Source organism: Macaca fascicularis, chromosome 8 (assembly GCF_037993035.2).
Source record: "Macaca fascicularis isolate 582-1 chromosome 8, T2T-MFA8v1.1".
NCBI classification, from domain to species: Eukaryota; Metazoa; Chordata; class Mammalia; order Primates; family Cercopithecidae; genus Macaca; species Macaca fascicularis.
The window spans coordinates 139,670,622-139,685,937 of NC_088382.1; positions in this window are offsets into that span (position 1 = coordinate 139,670,622).

The window sequence follows — 15,316 nt, forward strand, 5'->3', positions numbered from 1 at the left end:
TGGGGCAAAGAGGAGATGTGACCTGTCTTTAGGCATATTCACATTCAAACTTTTACAAAACCCTGTGCTCATCACAGCAGGTTCCTGTCTGCAGGTTGCAAGCTTGCAGCACTGACAGCAGTGTCCTCAAAGCACAGTCCCTGGACCAGCAGCATCAACAGCATCTGGGAACTGCTTAGAAAAGCAAAACCTTTGGAGTTGGCAGCCCTGGGGCTGGGACCCAGCACTCTGGGGTTTCACAAGCATTCCAGGTGGTTCTAATGCAGCTGACGTTCTAGCAACACCTGGGGCACTTCTTCCACCTCCAATACAGGCTCAGGCTTCAGAAAATCTTGAAGTTCTTCAAGTGCCTTTGTTGTTGTTGTTGTTGAGATGAAGTCTCGCTCTGTAGCCCAGGCTGGAGTGCAGTGGTGTGATCTCAGCTCACTGTAACCTGTGCCTCCCCTGTTCAAGCGATTCTTCTGCCTCAGCCTCCCGAATAGCTGGGATTACAGGCACCCGCCACCACACCTGGCTAATTTTTGTGTTTTTAGTAGAGATGGGGTTTCACTGTGTTGGCCAGGCTGGTCTCAAACTCCTGATCTCAGGTGATCCGCCCACTTCAGCCTCCCAAAGTGCTGGGATTACAGGCGCGAGCCACCGCGCCCAGCCCATTGGCTCTTCTCACCGCGCCCAGCCCATTGGCTCTTCTCACCGCGCCCAGCCCATTGGCTCTTCTCACCGCGCCCAGCCCATTGGCTCTTCTCACCGCGCCCAGCCCATTGGCTCTTCTCACCGCGCCCAGCCCATTGGCTCTTCTCACTGCGCCCAGCCCATTGGCTCTTCTCTTCCATGTGGAAGAAGGTTCCCCAGCTCCCCAAGGATGTTCCCTGGCTTCGCCATGTCACCACCGCCTGGTCTCCAGTTCTCCCTGAAATCCTAAATACCTGTCGAGTGGGTTTCATGTGTCTCTGCTTTCCTGTCTGCCGAATTTTCCATGGGACTGTGTTTCATAAGCTTAGCACTTCCTACTCCTCAAAGGAGTTCCACAGCCATTGTCTTCAGCGCTTTTGCCTAACAATCGCATGATAGAGATAAAGCAGCGACATTCCCTTCCATTTACACGTAAGGAAATTGAATCACAGAAAGGTTCAGTGCCTTCCGGAAGGTCACAGAGCAAGTTAGAGACAGATTTAGGACTAAAGCTCTCCGGTCCAGACCCTCAATTCTATGTTCTCTCTAACGTGTATTATGAAATTAATTACATTTATTGCTTCTAACAACACTTTGGAGTTTTATTGTTATTCTCATTTTACAGATGAGAAAACTAAGTTTTCCTAGAACATGATCCCAGAGCCACTTACATCAGAACCCCCTGGAGTACCTGTTTAAAATACAGATTCCTAGCAAGGCATGGTGGCTCATACCTGAAATTCCAGCACTGTGGGGAGGCCTAGGCGGGCAGATCACTTGAGGTCAGAAAGACTTCCAGACCAGCCTGACCAACATGTGAAACCCCGTGTCTACTAAAAATACAAAAATTAGCCAGGCATGATGGCATGCACCTGTAATCCCAGCTACTTGGGAGGCTGACACACAAGAATTGCTTGAACCTGGGAGGAGGAGGTTGCAGTGAGCTGAGATTGAGCTACTGCATTCCAGCCTGGCTGACAGAACAAGACTCTGTCTCGAAAAAAAAAAAAAGAAAGGAAAAAAAAAAGCCACATTTAAGCAAGATTTACTAAGTGCCCAGCACCTGGCTGAGTGCTTCACATACACGACCTTATTTAACAGTAGGCACTGCTATTATCCCCATCTTACAAATGAAGACTCTGAAACGCAGAGGGCCTAAATGATTTTTCCAAGGGTCACAGCAGGCAAACAGATGCCTGAACGTGTGCTCTTCACCACAGTTTAATGCTGCCTTCCCCTGCAAGTCTTTTTTTTTTTTTTTAATTTCCATATTTATATATTTTAAAAATTGAGATAGGGGTTTTGATACATTGCCCAGGCTGGTCTTGAACTCCTGAGCTCAGGTGATCCTCCTGCCTTAGCCTCCCAAAATGCTGGGATTGCAGGCATAACCCACCATGCCCAGCCATAAAAGTCACTTTTATATGCCACTTTAGCATATTTTTTTTCTAAAAGTCATTTTTTAGAATGTTGTTTTTGTGTCCTTGGCATAGTGGCTGGGACTCAGTAAGTGCGAAGTAAATGAGCCAAATGAATAAATGAACAGAAGTGAATTTCGTAGGACCACTGGTGTAAAAAGGCTCCAGCATAATCCCTCAAGCTGTATTTAAAAAATGGGTGAGCTGGGCATGGTGGTTCACACCTGTAGTGCCAGTTTCTTAGGAGACTGAGGCGGAAGGACTGGTTGAGCCAGGAGCTCAAGAAGAGCTTGGCCAACCGAGCAAGACTCTGTCTCTAAATTTAAAAAGGCAGGTGAGGGAAGAATTCTTTTTTTTTTTTTTTTGAGACAGAGTCTTGCTCTGTCGCCCAGGCTGGAGTGCAGTGGCTGGATCTCAGCTCACTGCAAGCTCTGCCTCCCGGGTTTACGCCATTCTCCTGCCTCAGCCTCCCGAGTAGCTGGGACTACAGGCACCCGCCATCTAGCCTGGCTAGTTTTTTTTTTTTTTTTTTTTTTTTGTATTTTTCAGTAGAGACGGGGTTTCACCGTGTTAGCCAGGATGGTCTCAATCTCCTCACCTCGTGATCCACCCGTCTCGGCCTCCCAAAGTGCTGGGACTAGAGGCTTGAGCCACCGCGCCCAGCCAGAATTCTTAAAATAAGTTTCTATGGTCACTTGCTTCTTTTCGCTTGAAGTCTATTGAGCCTGAAAACACATACACACACAAAGTTAGTTGAAAGCTCTAATTGGAAATATTGTGGCTATTTAGAATCTCACTTGATTTGCTTTCATTGTTAAAGGTTTTGGAGACAGGAACTGCCACTTCATTCTCCAAATTCTCCATGTCTCAGTTGACTCATCAGTAAAATGAGGCTGATCACAGTCCCACAACATGGGGTTGCAGTGAAGATTCAATGAGATAACACAGCCCAGGTGCTTAATGTAACACACGGCACACGAGAAGCTGCCAATGATGTTAGTGACTGTCATTCTTCTTTTATTGTCACTATTTGTAGGGAGAGGCACAGATATAAAAATTATTCTGGCCAGGCACGGTGGCTCACGCCTGTAATCCCAGCACTTTGGGAGGCCGAGGCGGGCAGATCACTTGAGGTCAGGAGTTTGAGACCAGCCTGGCCAACGTGGTGAAACCCCATCTCTACTAAAAGTACAAACATTAACTGGACGTGATGGTGGGTGCCTGTAATCCCAGCTACTTGGGAGGCTGAGGCAGGAGAATCGCTTGAATCTGGGAGGGAGAGGTTGCAGTGAGCCGAGATAGTGTCACTGCACTCCAGCCTGGGCAACAGAGCAAGACTCTTAAAAAAAATAACTATTCTTGGGTCATACTCATGCAAAAGGCAAAGCCCCTGTAGTTTAGGTTGTAAATACAAATGAAGACTGAGAGGTGGCAATGGCACCTACATATTATCCCTAAAACACTAATTCCACATATATGTACAATTTGCATTTTTCTTTGAAACACATTATGATTTTTCCAAAATATTATACCTGTGTTTCATTTTCATTTATAATTATACATTTCTTAAGTTACTATCAAAGTATTCCTTGAGCACTAGCTGTGTTTGGTTGATTAGAAGCAGGGGGCCTGTAAAAATGGCTAACGAAAAGACCTTACAATGATATGGTGCTCTAGAGTTTACACAGGGATTTTACACACATTCTCTCTTTTTTTTTTTTTTTTGAGTTGGAGTCTTGCTCTGTCACCCAGGCTGCAGTGCAGTGGTGCAATCTCAACTCACTGCAACCTCTGCCTCCCGGGTTCAGGCGATTCCCCTGCCTCAGCCTCCTGAGTAACTGGGACTACAGGTGCCCACCACCACACCCAGCTAATTTTTGTATTTTTAGTAGAGACGGGGTTTTACCATGTTGGCCAGGCTCTCAAACTCCTGACCTCAAGTGATCCGCCCATCCTCAGCCTCCCAGAGCGCTGATATTATAGGCGTGAGCCACAGCACCTGGCCCATCATCTATTTAGTAGTAGAAGCTGGGCTTGAACCCTGTTTCCAAACTCTAAGCCCCATGGCAAGAACTGACTCTAGGATTCCAATTCGCTCTTGGATACACAGTAACCAAGTCACTGGCGTGAAAGTTGGCAGAATCAAAATGGAGTCACTAAGGTTAAGAAAACTCTGGCCAGGCATGGTGGCTCATGCCTGTAATCCCGAAACTTTGGGAAGCCAGGTGGGAGGACTGCCTGAGCCCAGAAGTTTGAGACCAGCCTGGGCAACACGGCAAAACGTGGTCTCTACAAAAAATACAAAAACTTAGCCAGGCATGGGGGTGTGCGTCTGTACTCCCAGCTGCTTGGAAGGCTAAGGTGGGAGGATCATCTGAGCCTGGGATGTTGAGGCTGCAGAGAGCTATGATTGCATCACTGCACTCCAGCCTGTGTGACAGAGCAAGACCTTGTCTCAAAAAGGAAAAAAAAAATTAAGAAAACTCTGACGGAGGAGAAGGCCATGAAGAGCGGGTTCTCAGGCTTGTATGCCTTAAAATGAAAAAGACTCGGCCAGGCACATTGGCTCATGCCTGTAATCCCAGCACTTTGGGAGGCCGAGATGGGTGGATCACCTGAGGTCCACAGTTCAAGACCAGACTGACCAACATGGAGAAACCCCGTCTCTACTAAAAATACAAAACTACCCAGGCATGGTGGTGCATGCCTGTAATCCCAGTTACTCGGGAAGCTGACGCAGGAGAATCGCTTGAACCCGGGAGGCAGAGGTTGCAGTGAGCTCAGATCGCACCATTGCACACCAGCCTGGGCAACAAGAGCGAAACTCTATCTCAAAAAAAAAAAAAAAAAAAAAAAAAGACTCTACTAAAATCACAGCTTTGCACGAAAGCCATCACAACCTTACACAAACATTTCTACAAGGACATCTGCCCGGCAACTGCCTGTCCAATCTCAGACTGGCGTCACCCTTGTTATTGATCTCTGTAGCCAAGGATGATCATCTTAAAACAATTATATAAACCTCTTCGTTTTTCATTTAAAAACCTTTGTCTTCCTTTACCTCCCTGAATATGCGCCTAGTTTACAATGGCCCATGTATTCCCATTGTCACGGTCTATCCCCAAATAAGCATCTTCTCTTTTGGAGAACCTCTCTGTTTGCTATGTAGGTTGATGCTGGGTGACCACATGAAGGTGATAGTGGGGATTACCAGGAGGAAGAGACTGTCTCCCCAGGAAAAACACATGTGGGGAGACTTCAATTCAAGATGTGGTAACAAGGACTGAATTTATCCTCTAGCCTCAAAAACTGGGAAAAAAGTGAAACCACTGTTTTCAAACACAGGACAGCAGACAGCAAGGGTGGTGATTCCTGAGACAGAATAAAGGCCACTCCCAGCCTCTGCTCCTCATCTGGAAATCCCTTCCTTCAAAGCCACCTTAGTGCCACAAGTGCCATGAATGGCCCCCAGTTCTCTGCTGGAAGGAGTCCCTGTTCTGCCCTGAACTCTCCAGTGAAGCCTGTCTTTCAACTTGTGCCATCGTATGTCGTCCAGCATGGCTGTTGGTGTCTGATGGCCAGGCCTCTGGAGCACGGGAGGGCGCCTCCCATCACCGCACATCAGAGAACCGACACTTCACAGATCGGTCGGTGCTCATAAAACGTTTCTGGAAAGAAGGAGCAATGATACTTTCCATGCCGTTTATCATGAAAAGGAAAAACAGGCCGGGTGTGGCGGCTCATGCTTGTAATACCAGTACTTTGGGAGGCCGAGTCAGGTGAATCACCCGAGGTCAGGGGTTCAAGACCAACCTGGCCAACATGGCAAAACTCCGCCTCTACTAAAAATACAAAAATTATCCGGGCATGGTGGTGTGCACTTGTAATCCCAGTTACTCAGGAGGCTGAGGCATGAGACTTGCTTGAACCCAGGAGGCGGAGGTTGCAGTGAGCCAAGATCGTGCCACTGCACTCCTCCAGCCTGGGTGACAGAGTGAGGCTCTGTCTCAAAAAAAAAAAAAAGAAAAACAATTACAATAAAAAAGAAAGCGTGAGATAAATCATACACACACGCCCTTGATTTTTATTTTTATTTTTATTTTTTTAGACAGAGTCTCATTCTTTCGCCCAGGCTGGAGTGCAGTGGCACGATCTTGGCTCACTGCAAGCTCTGTCTCCCAGGTTCATGCCATTCTCCTGCCTTAGCCTCCTGAGTAACTGGGACTACAGGCGCCGCCACCACACCCAGCTAATTTTTTTGTATTTTTAGTAGAGACGGGGTTTCCCCGTGTTAGCCAGGATGGTCTCGATCTCCTGACCTCATGATCCGCCCACCTCGGCCTCCCAAAGTGCTGGGATTACAGGCGTGAGCCACCGCGCCCGGCCCTGCCTTGATATCTTTGTTTTGCAGTTTAAATAAGTGGATCTTTGGATAAGCCGCCTGACTGATGAGAGAGAACTGGCTTTTCTGCCGACAATAGTTGTTGCGAACTTTTTGCGGCAAGAACGGACCTTATCATCGGGAGAATACAGCTCGTAAAAGCCACATTCTTGGCACATCGAAGGTGTTTGAGAGGGATGGAAAGAGTAAAGCGATTCCTTCCAACAACTAACAGTTGGGAAAAATGGCACTGTTGTAACTTGAATACCCCCCCTTTTTTTTTTTTTTTAAGAAAAAGAGGATCATAATGCTAAAACAGATTTTTTAATTGAGAAAGTTTATTTTAAACATTTTTGAGAAAAAAATAAGAAGCCTCTAAATTACTTTGGCATTACCAAGTGACACCAGTCACTATCGAGTTTTCTTGTTTGATTTCTCCATGACACTTATTATCGGCTCTTCTCTTATTTGTTTTATTTGTGTCTATTTTGTTTTCTCCCTTGGAATGCGAGTGCCAGGAAAACCTGGACTTTGGATTCCCTGTGGGATTCCAAGTACCAGAACAGCTGCCCAGCAGGGGCTCTGGAAATGTGCCCTGAAAGAAGTCGGATAACATGAGACCCTCCTCAGCTCCAGGGCTGCTGCCGTTTGCACGCAGAGGGGAGCAGCCTGTGTTTTAAAGGCGAGATCCAGATACTTTTTAAACTTATTATTTCTTTTTTCTTAAACAATTTTTTTTTTTGTAGAGACAGGGGTCTTGCCATGTTGCCCAGGCTGGTCTCTAACTCCTGGGGTCAAGCGATCCTCCTGCCTTGGCCTCCCAAAAAAATGCTGGGATTATAGGTGTGAGCCACTGTACCTTGCCCAAATACTTTCTTACCAATCTCTGGCTGAAATTTCACAAGAAGGTGGGGACACCAAAGACAAATGAACAAATGAACCGAGGTGAGGTTGGGCCTGGTCTGGAGGACAGAAAGGAGGCCAGCAGGCCGATAGCTGATATCCAGGGAAACAAAACCATTTTGGATTTTCATTTCTTTATTATCATTTTTTGAGACAGAGTCTCGCTCTGTCACCCAGGCTGGAGTGCAGAGGCATGATCTCGGCTCACTGCAAGCTCTGCTTCCCGGGTTCAAGTGATTCTCCTGCCTCAGTCTCTTGAGTAGCTGGGATTACAGGCGCCCACCACCCCACCAGGCTAATTTTTGTATTTTTAGTAGATAAGGGGTTTCGCCGTGTTGACCAGCTGGTCTCAAACTTCTGGCCTCAGGTGATCCGCCCGCCTCGGCCTCCTGAAGTGTTGGGATTACAGGCGTGAGCCACCGTGCCTGGCCTGGTTTTTCTTTAAAGTGCTGAATGTTTCAGCACAATGATGTAAACAACATGGTCACTTCAGACAGCCCCTCCCTCCTGGAAGGCTCTCTCCTCCCTGGCGCCTCCTGTTTGTCTATGACCAACTCCAGTCTACCTTCCCCACATACTCTCTCTGATCTTAACATTTAGCCATGTTTGCATCAGATCTTCTTCTTTCTTTGTTTTCTTTATTTGGTGAGGGAAACCCTGTGTCCCCTGGTACCCACGGCTCTCCCTCCCTCCTCTGAGATAACCAGTCTCCTGAGTTTGTAGTTAATCATCCCAATGTTTCCATAAACAGTACGTAAAAATTTGCAGATCTTGGCTGCTCGTGGTGGCTCACACCTGTAATCCCAGCACTTTGGGAGGCTGAGGCGGGCAGATCTCCTGAGGTCAGGAGTTCGAGACCAGCCTGACCAACATTTTGAAATTCCGTCTCTACTAAATATAAAAAAAATTAGCTGTGCATGGTGATGCATGCCTGTAGTCCCAGTTACTTGGGGAGGCTGAGGCAGGAGAATCACTTGAACTCGGGAGGTGGAGGTTGCAGTGAGCTGAGATTGCACCATTGCACTCTAGCCTGGGCAACAAGAGTGAAACTCTCAAAAAAAATTTTTTTGCAGATCTTAAAAAGTCAGAGAAATGGTTTCATTTGGTATGAATCCTTCGGTAACTTTCTTTTTCACTCAGCACTATTCATTCATATTGTTACATGTAGTCCTGGTCTATTCATTTAGCGATTCATGGCGCTTATGAACACCGTGAACCACCGAGTCTTCCTGCCTATCCAACTCTTACTACCTACCTTCCTCCATAAGACGGCCAGCTCTGTGAGAGCAAAGATTATTTTCTAGGTACTAGAACAGTATGTAGCACATAATGTAACATGAAAAACTGGTTAATTCGTTCCAAGAATTAATCAAAGCTGTATAGTATTGCACCATTCAAATGCAACACAATTGTTTTGCTCATTCTTCCATGGATGACACTTTCATTACTCCAATATTTTGCTTATTTATTTAGTTAGTTAGTTATTTTGAGACATTCTTGCTCTGGTGTCCAGGCTGGAGTGCAGTGGCATGATCTTGACTCACGCAACCTCTGCCCTCTGGGTACAAGTGATTCTTGTGTGTCAATCGCCCAAGTAGTTGGAATCACAGGCATGTGTCACCACGCCTGGCTAATTTTTGTATTTTTTAAATACAGACAAGGTTTTGCCATGTTGGTCAGGCTAGTATTTTGCTAATTTAAACAGTACTTTTGCAAGAATATTTCCCATGTCTCCTTTTGCATGTGTAGGACAGAATTTTTATGTACTCAAGGATGGATTAGCTGAGTAATAGGTAGCTATGTGCAGCTTCAAATTTATTTAATATTACTATCTGCTTTCTAAACTGGTTATACTGAGAGTAAGTAAAAAGTCTGACCTCAGAACCAGGGCACTCAAATCCTTTCAGAATTTTTTTCCATATAAAAAACAGGTATGTTATTGCTTGACACATCGAGAATTTCCATCTCTTTCTTTTTGCCGGCTGTTACTGTTCCATTGTCAAGAGTCATCTGACTTTTGCAAATTAGTTTTCTGTTGGTGGATGTTGGGTTCTGCTCTGAAACATCGTGTGTTCAGCATGTTTGCATGTTCTGTGCTTCTGTTTTTTGTGGTCACATATTATTTTATTGGTGGCGCTATCAAAATTAACTACTCATATATTTTTAAAATAACTGCATAAAATAAATGTTTTATTTTTCTTAGGAAATTCCCCAATAATTAAAATTTTGGTCAGTGTATTAATACGTTTTATGCTTATTATGTATTGCCAAAAATATTATTATAATTTGGATTGTCTCTTGCCTGGAAAACTGCTTCACTTAAGTATTGTGTGCATTTTGTTGTTTTTTCTGTTTTGTTTTTTTGAGATGAGGTCTCACTATGTTGTACAAGCTGGTCTCCAATTCCTGGCCTCAAGTGATCATCCTTCCTTGGCCTCCCAAAGTGCTGGGATTATAGGTATGAGCCACGGTGCCCAGCTCATATGCATTTATTTTGCTGACTTGACTCTGAGTCTCCACATAGGCAGTGCTGTGTTGATTATTTTCTGTGAATGGGACCTGGCACATAGTATGTACACAGTTAAAAGAAAAAAATGGGGGCCAGGCGCAGTGGCTCGTGCCTGTAATCCTAGCACTTTGGGAGGCGGTGGTGGGCAAATCACTTGAGGTCAGGAGTTTGAGACTAGCCTGGCGGACATGGTGAAATCCCGTCTCTACTAAAAATACCAAGATTAGCTGGGCGTGGCGGTGTGCACCTGTAGTCCCAGCTACTTGGGAGGCTGAGGCGGGAGAGTTGCTTGAACCTGGGAGGCAGAGATTGCAGTGAGCTGAGATCATGTCACTGCACTCCAACCTGGGCACAGAGCAAGACTCTGTCTCAAAATAAAAAAATAATAAAATAAAATAAAATAAACAATTAGCTGGGTGTGCTGGGGAACACCTATAGACCCAGCTCTTGATGATGCTAAGGCAGGAGGATCACTTGAGCCTAGGAATTTGAGGCTGCAGGAAACTATGACCATGCCACTGTACTCCAGCCTGAGCAACAGAACGAAAGTCTGTCTCTGAAAAAGAAAGAAAAAATGGCTCTCAGAGGATAAATGGCTATCAGTCTACTATAAAGATGGGCTTCCAGGTATAAGGACAGGTTGCTTCAAGACTAAGTCGGTTAGAGACCCAGAGCTGGTGGTGAGGGCAAGGCTGTGATTCCTGGGGCCTACCTGGGGCCACCTGGGCCTGCCTTCTTATCCATTTCTGCTGCAGGCAGTCAGCTGGCTGGGCCGCCCCTGTCCCTAGCTGGGGAGTGTGGGGTAGGGAAACCAGCCAAGGGCAGAGCCAGGAGCCAGGAGCCAGCCTGCAACAGGCAGCTCCTGGAAGCTGCCGCGTGTGAGACCAGGATGGAGCTCACAGCTCACAAGCTTGTAGTCACAAGGGGTTTGAGGGACCAAGCCACCTGGGTAACACTTGCCCGAGACATACGCTGTAGCTGTGTGACTTTGGGATATTGAGGGATCTTCAAATGGGGAGATTATCATGAATTACCCAGGTGGATCCAGTGTAATCACAGGGGTCCTTATGAAGGGGATTGAAAGGGTCAAAGTCAGAAAAAGGAGAGGAAACCAGGCAGCCAGAGGTTGGAGTGATACGTTTTGAAGATAGAGGAAAGGTGCCACAAGCCAAGGAATGTGGGAAGCCTCTAGAAAATAGAAAAGCCAAGAAAGTAAACCTCCCCTGGAGCCTCCAGAAGGAACACAGCCCTGCCAACACCTTGGTTTTAGACTTCTGACCTCCAGAAGAAGAAGAGAATAAATCTGTGTTATTCTAAACAACGAAGTTCGCAGTAATTTGTTGTAGGAAATGACAGCCTCTGAGCCCCGAGGCCTCATCTGTAAAGTGGAGATGCTACTGGAACCTGTTTAGTGCAGCTGCTTTGTGATTTACACACATTCAGGTATTTGAAATGTTTAGAAGAGTGCCTAGAAAATAGCATTTAACAAACACTTGGGCAGGTCACTCGTGCTCTCTGGACCCAGAGACCCCCAAGTTCAGGAAGGGCTCCTCCTGACTGCGTGTTCTCAGGGGCCGTGGCCGCGGCTGCCTCTGGTCTCCCAGGACCAGCAGATCCTTCTGTCGCCCTCCTCTTTAGCAGGTACCTGAGCTGTCAGTCAGGTAAGCCCTAGGAAGGTGCCAGGATGGGTATCTCTCTGCATCATGAGGGAGCGCTGTGTCCTGAAAGCCTGACCCAGCATTCCCAGGGCATCAGAAGGGAGTTAATGGGTTCGTTGGAGTGGAGAAGAAAGTCCCCTCGCTCCTGACTTTCCTGCAGTGCTGATCACATACAGCCAAGCAGCCGGGACAGCAACGCGAGACATCCACTTTCCAGAAGGTCAGGGAAGAGGAATCAGCTCATTAATAGAATAGCGATTTACCATGTTCAAAGCTTACACACAGGCCGGGCGCGGTGGCTCTTGTCTGTAATCCCGGCACTTTGGGAGGCCAAGGTGGGAGGATCACTGAGGTCAGGAGTTTGAGACCAGCCTGGCCAACATGGTGAAAACCTGTCTCTACTAAAAATACAAAAATAAGCCGGGTATGGTAGCAGGCACCTGTAATCCCAGCTACTCAGGAGGCTGAGGCAAGAGAATTGCTTGAACCCTTGAGGCAGATGTTGCAGTGAGCTGAGATGGTGCCACAGCACTCCAACCTGGGCGACAAGAGAGACTCTGTCTTTAAAAAAAAAAAAAAAGTGGGCCGGGCGCGGTGGCTCATGCCTATAATCCCAGCACTTTGGGAGGCGGTGGTGGGCAAATCACCTGAGGTCAGGAGTTTGAGACTAGCCTGGCCAACATGGTGAAACCTCGTCTCTACTAAAAATACCAAAATTAGCTGGGCGTGGCGGTGTGCACCTGTAGTCCCAGCTACTTGGGAGGCTGAGGCAGAATGGTAAACCCGGGAGGGAGAGCTTGCAGTGAGCTGAGATCATGCCACTGCACTCCAGCCTGGGTGACAGAGCGAGACTGCGTCTCAAAAAGAAAAATAAATAAATAAATAAAAAGCTTACATACATATATATATGCACATGTGCACACACACGTAAGAACATCTATGCATGTACATGCACACTCACACATGCTCCCAACAGTGCCAAGATCTAGGCAGAACTATGTAATTTCTGTTTTCCAGATGAAGAAACTCAAACTTAGAGGGGAAAAGCCTTGCTCAAGGTCATCCAGTTGGCTATAGGCACCCAGCAAGGGCCACAGCCCGGGCCGCATCCTCTGCATCTTGGTTCAGCAGTCCTGGGGGTGGGTGATCCCAGCAGTCAGATTCCAGTTTGTCTCCTGCCACTGCTGTCCTGCAGGGCTGCCCCTCTTCATTCCTTCCTCCCCTTCTAATTGGGTGCAAGCACAAATAGGCTTATACTGATAGCAACACCAATTGGATGAGGTATCAGTTGTTTTTGGACGTCCTCTCCTAGGCCAGAAGGAAAGAGAATGGCTTCTGTGATTCTCACCTTTTCTCTCAGTGTATTTTTGGTAGGATGGGGTCAGGTTTTTGTTTATCTTTTTTTTTTTTTTTTTTTTTTTTGAGAAGGAGTTTCACTCTGTCACCCGGGCTGGAGTGCAATGGCGCAGTCCTGACTCACAGCAACCTCTGCCTCCCAGGTTCAAGTGATTCTCGATTCTCCTGCCTCAGCCTCCTGAGTAGCTAGGATTACAGGCGTGCGCCACCACACCCGGCTAATCTGTGTATTTTTAGTAGAGATGGGGTTTCACCATGTTGGCCAGGCTGGTCTCAAACTCCTAAGTGATATGCCCGCCTCGGCCTCCCAAAGTGCTGGGATTACAGGCGTGAGCCACCGCGCCCAGCCATGGGGTCAGGTTTTAAAGATGCTGAGGAGCCACTGTGCCTATCACTGCAGAGAGCATAAGACGGGCAGACACAGGCCATGCCCAGCAAGCTCAACATCTGGTCATGGCCCGAGCCCCACAACTCGCCGGAGGTTACACAAGGTGCTGATGGAGTGTGGCTGGAACAAGGAGAGTGGCTTGTGCAGGAGATGCCTCAGGGATGAGGGAAAGGCTAAAGCAAGTGAGGAAAACGTGGCCTGATGACCTCGCAGGACTCGGTGTGTAGAGGCCAGGCCAGAATCCAGCCCATTTCCATCTAAGCCCTCTTTTTTTTTTTTGCTTTAATATCCACATATTGCTTTAAGAAAAAAAAAATCAAAATGTGCAAATGTCATTTTTCAAAGGACAGTCTGTGACCACCCACGTCAGAATCACCTGGGGGAATCCGCAGAGACAGAATCCTGGGCCTCTGCCAGCTCCACCCGACCTGCTGACTCAGTCTCTGAGAGCGAGGTGCAGGGTTTGCATTGTTAGCACTCAAGTTCGAGACCTACGGGTGAAGTAATGGGAAAAGCAAAGACTCAGAGATTTGGCAGGGACCAATGGGTCTGCTTGGCAGAGGCGGAAGGGCAGCATCAGGGTACCTGCTCTGGGCTTGGCTCCTCTGGGGCATCATGGGAACAAGGAGGAGCAGACACCTTGCCAGCCGGGGTGTGTCTGAGCCCCAGGAATCCTGCCTCGCAGGGAGGATTCTGAGTAGAGGTGATGCGTTATCGTGGTATCAGCATTTCTCAGCCTGACTCATGGAAGGGAGTGACTTTACTGTTAGGGCCTGAGGGGAAATAATGAGGAACTTCCAGAACAGTTTCATTTTTATTTTTAAACCCACAGTTCACCCTTGGGCCTTGTGCCAGACCCACTGTTCTAGAACCTAACACCGGCCTGGCCCTTTCTTCTCCCCCAGGCCACTGTGCAACCTGCCTTTGGAAGCAAAACATGGCTGTGGGTGTCATCGGAGTGGCAGAACCCGGAGCAGACCGGGCCCAAAGGCTCCAGGCACATCTATCCAGGCAGCACTCCCCATCAGGCTGGCGGGTGGCAGACGCGATGCCTTGGGGGAGACTGAAACCCCTTACTGGGGTCAAAAGGCTGTTTCCCCTAGAGAGGAGACAAATAAAGGACACCTCCTCCTGCTTTCAGCTTTTGGCAAACTTCTTACTGGCCCAGCAGGCTGAGAATCACTTCTGCTTATCTCTGCTTTAGTAACAATAAAAGCAAAAGCAGTGATATTTTGCCCTTTCTCTCTCTCCATTGCCCTACGAGACAGCAGTTTCAGCCTTCCTCTACTAAAAGCAGTTATGATCAAAAAAGTGAAAAAAAAAAAAGCAGTTATAAGCCATTGAGAACGCTCTGGGTCAGGTGCAGTGGCTCGTGCCTGTAATCCCAGCACTTTGGGAGGGATTTCTCTTCTTGGGAAGCTTCCCAAAGTGCTGGGAAAATGGTGTCGCCACTTTGGAATATAGTCTGGCAGTTCCTCAGAAGGTTACACATAGAATTATCTATAACCCAGCAATTCCACTACTAAAAATGTGTATGTAAGAAATGAAAACCGGCAGGACGCAGTGACTCACACCTGTAATCCCAACGCTTGGGGAGGCCCAGGCAGGCAGATCGCCTGAGGTCAGGAGTTTGAGACCAGCCTGGTCAATGTGGCAAAACCCCATTTCTACTAAAAATACAAAAATTACCTGGGTGTGGTGGTGCACACCTGTAATCCCAGCTACTTGGGAGGCTGAGGCAGGAGAATCACCTGAACCCGGGAGGCAGAGGTTGCAGTGAGCCGAGACTGTGCCACTGCACTCCAGCCTGAGCGACAGAGTGAGACTCCATTACAAACAAACAACCAACCAACCAAAAAGAAATGAAAACCAACATCCACACAAAAAAATATGTACACAAATTTCATAGCAGCATTATTCCTAATAGTCAAAAAAGGTGGAAGCAGCCCAAATGTCCATCAGTGGAAAAACAAAATGTAGTATATGCATACAACAAAGTACTATCTGGTACTAAAAAGAAATGAAATACTG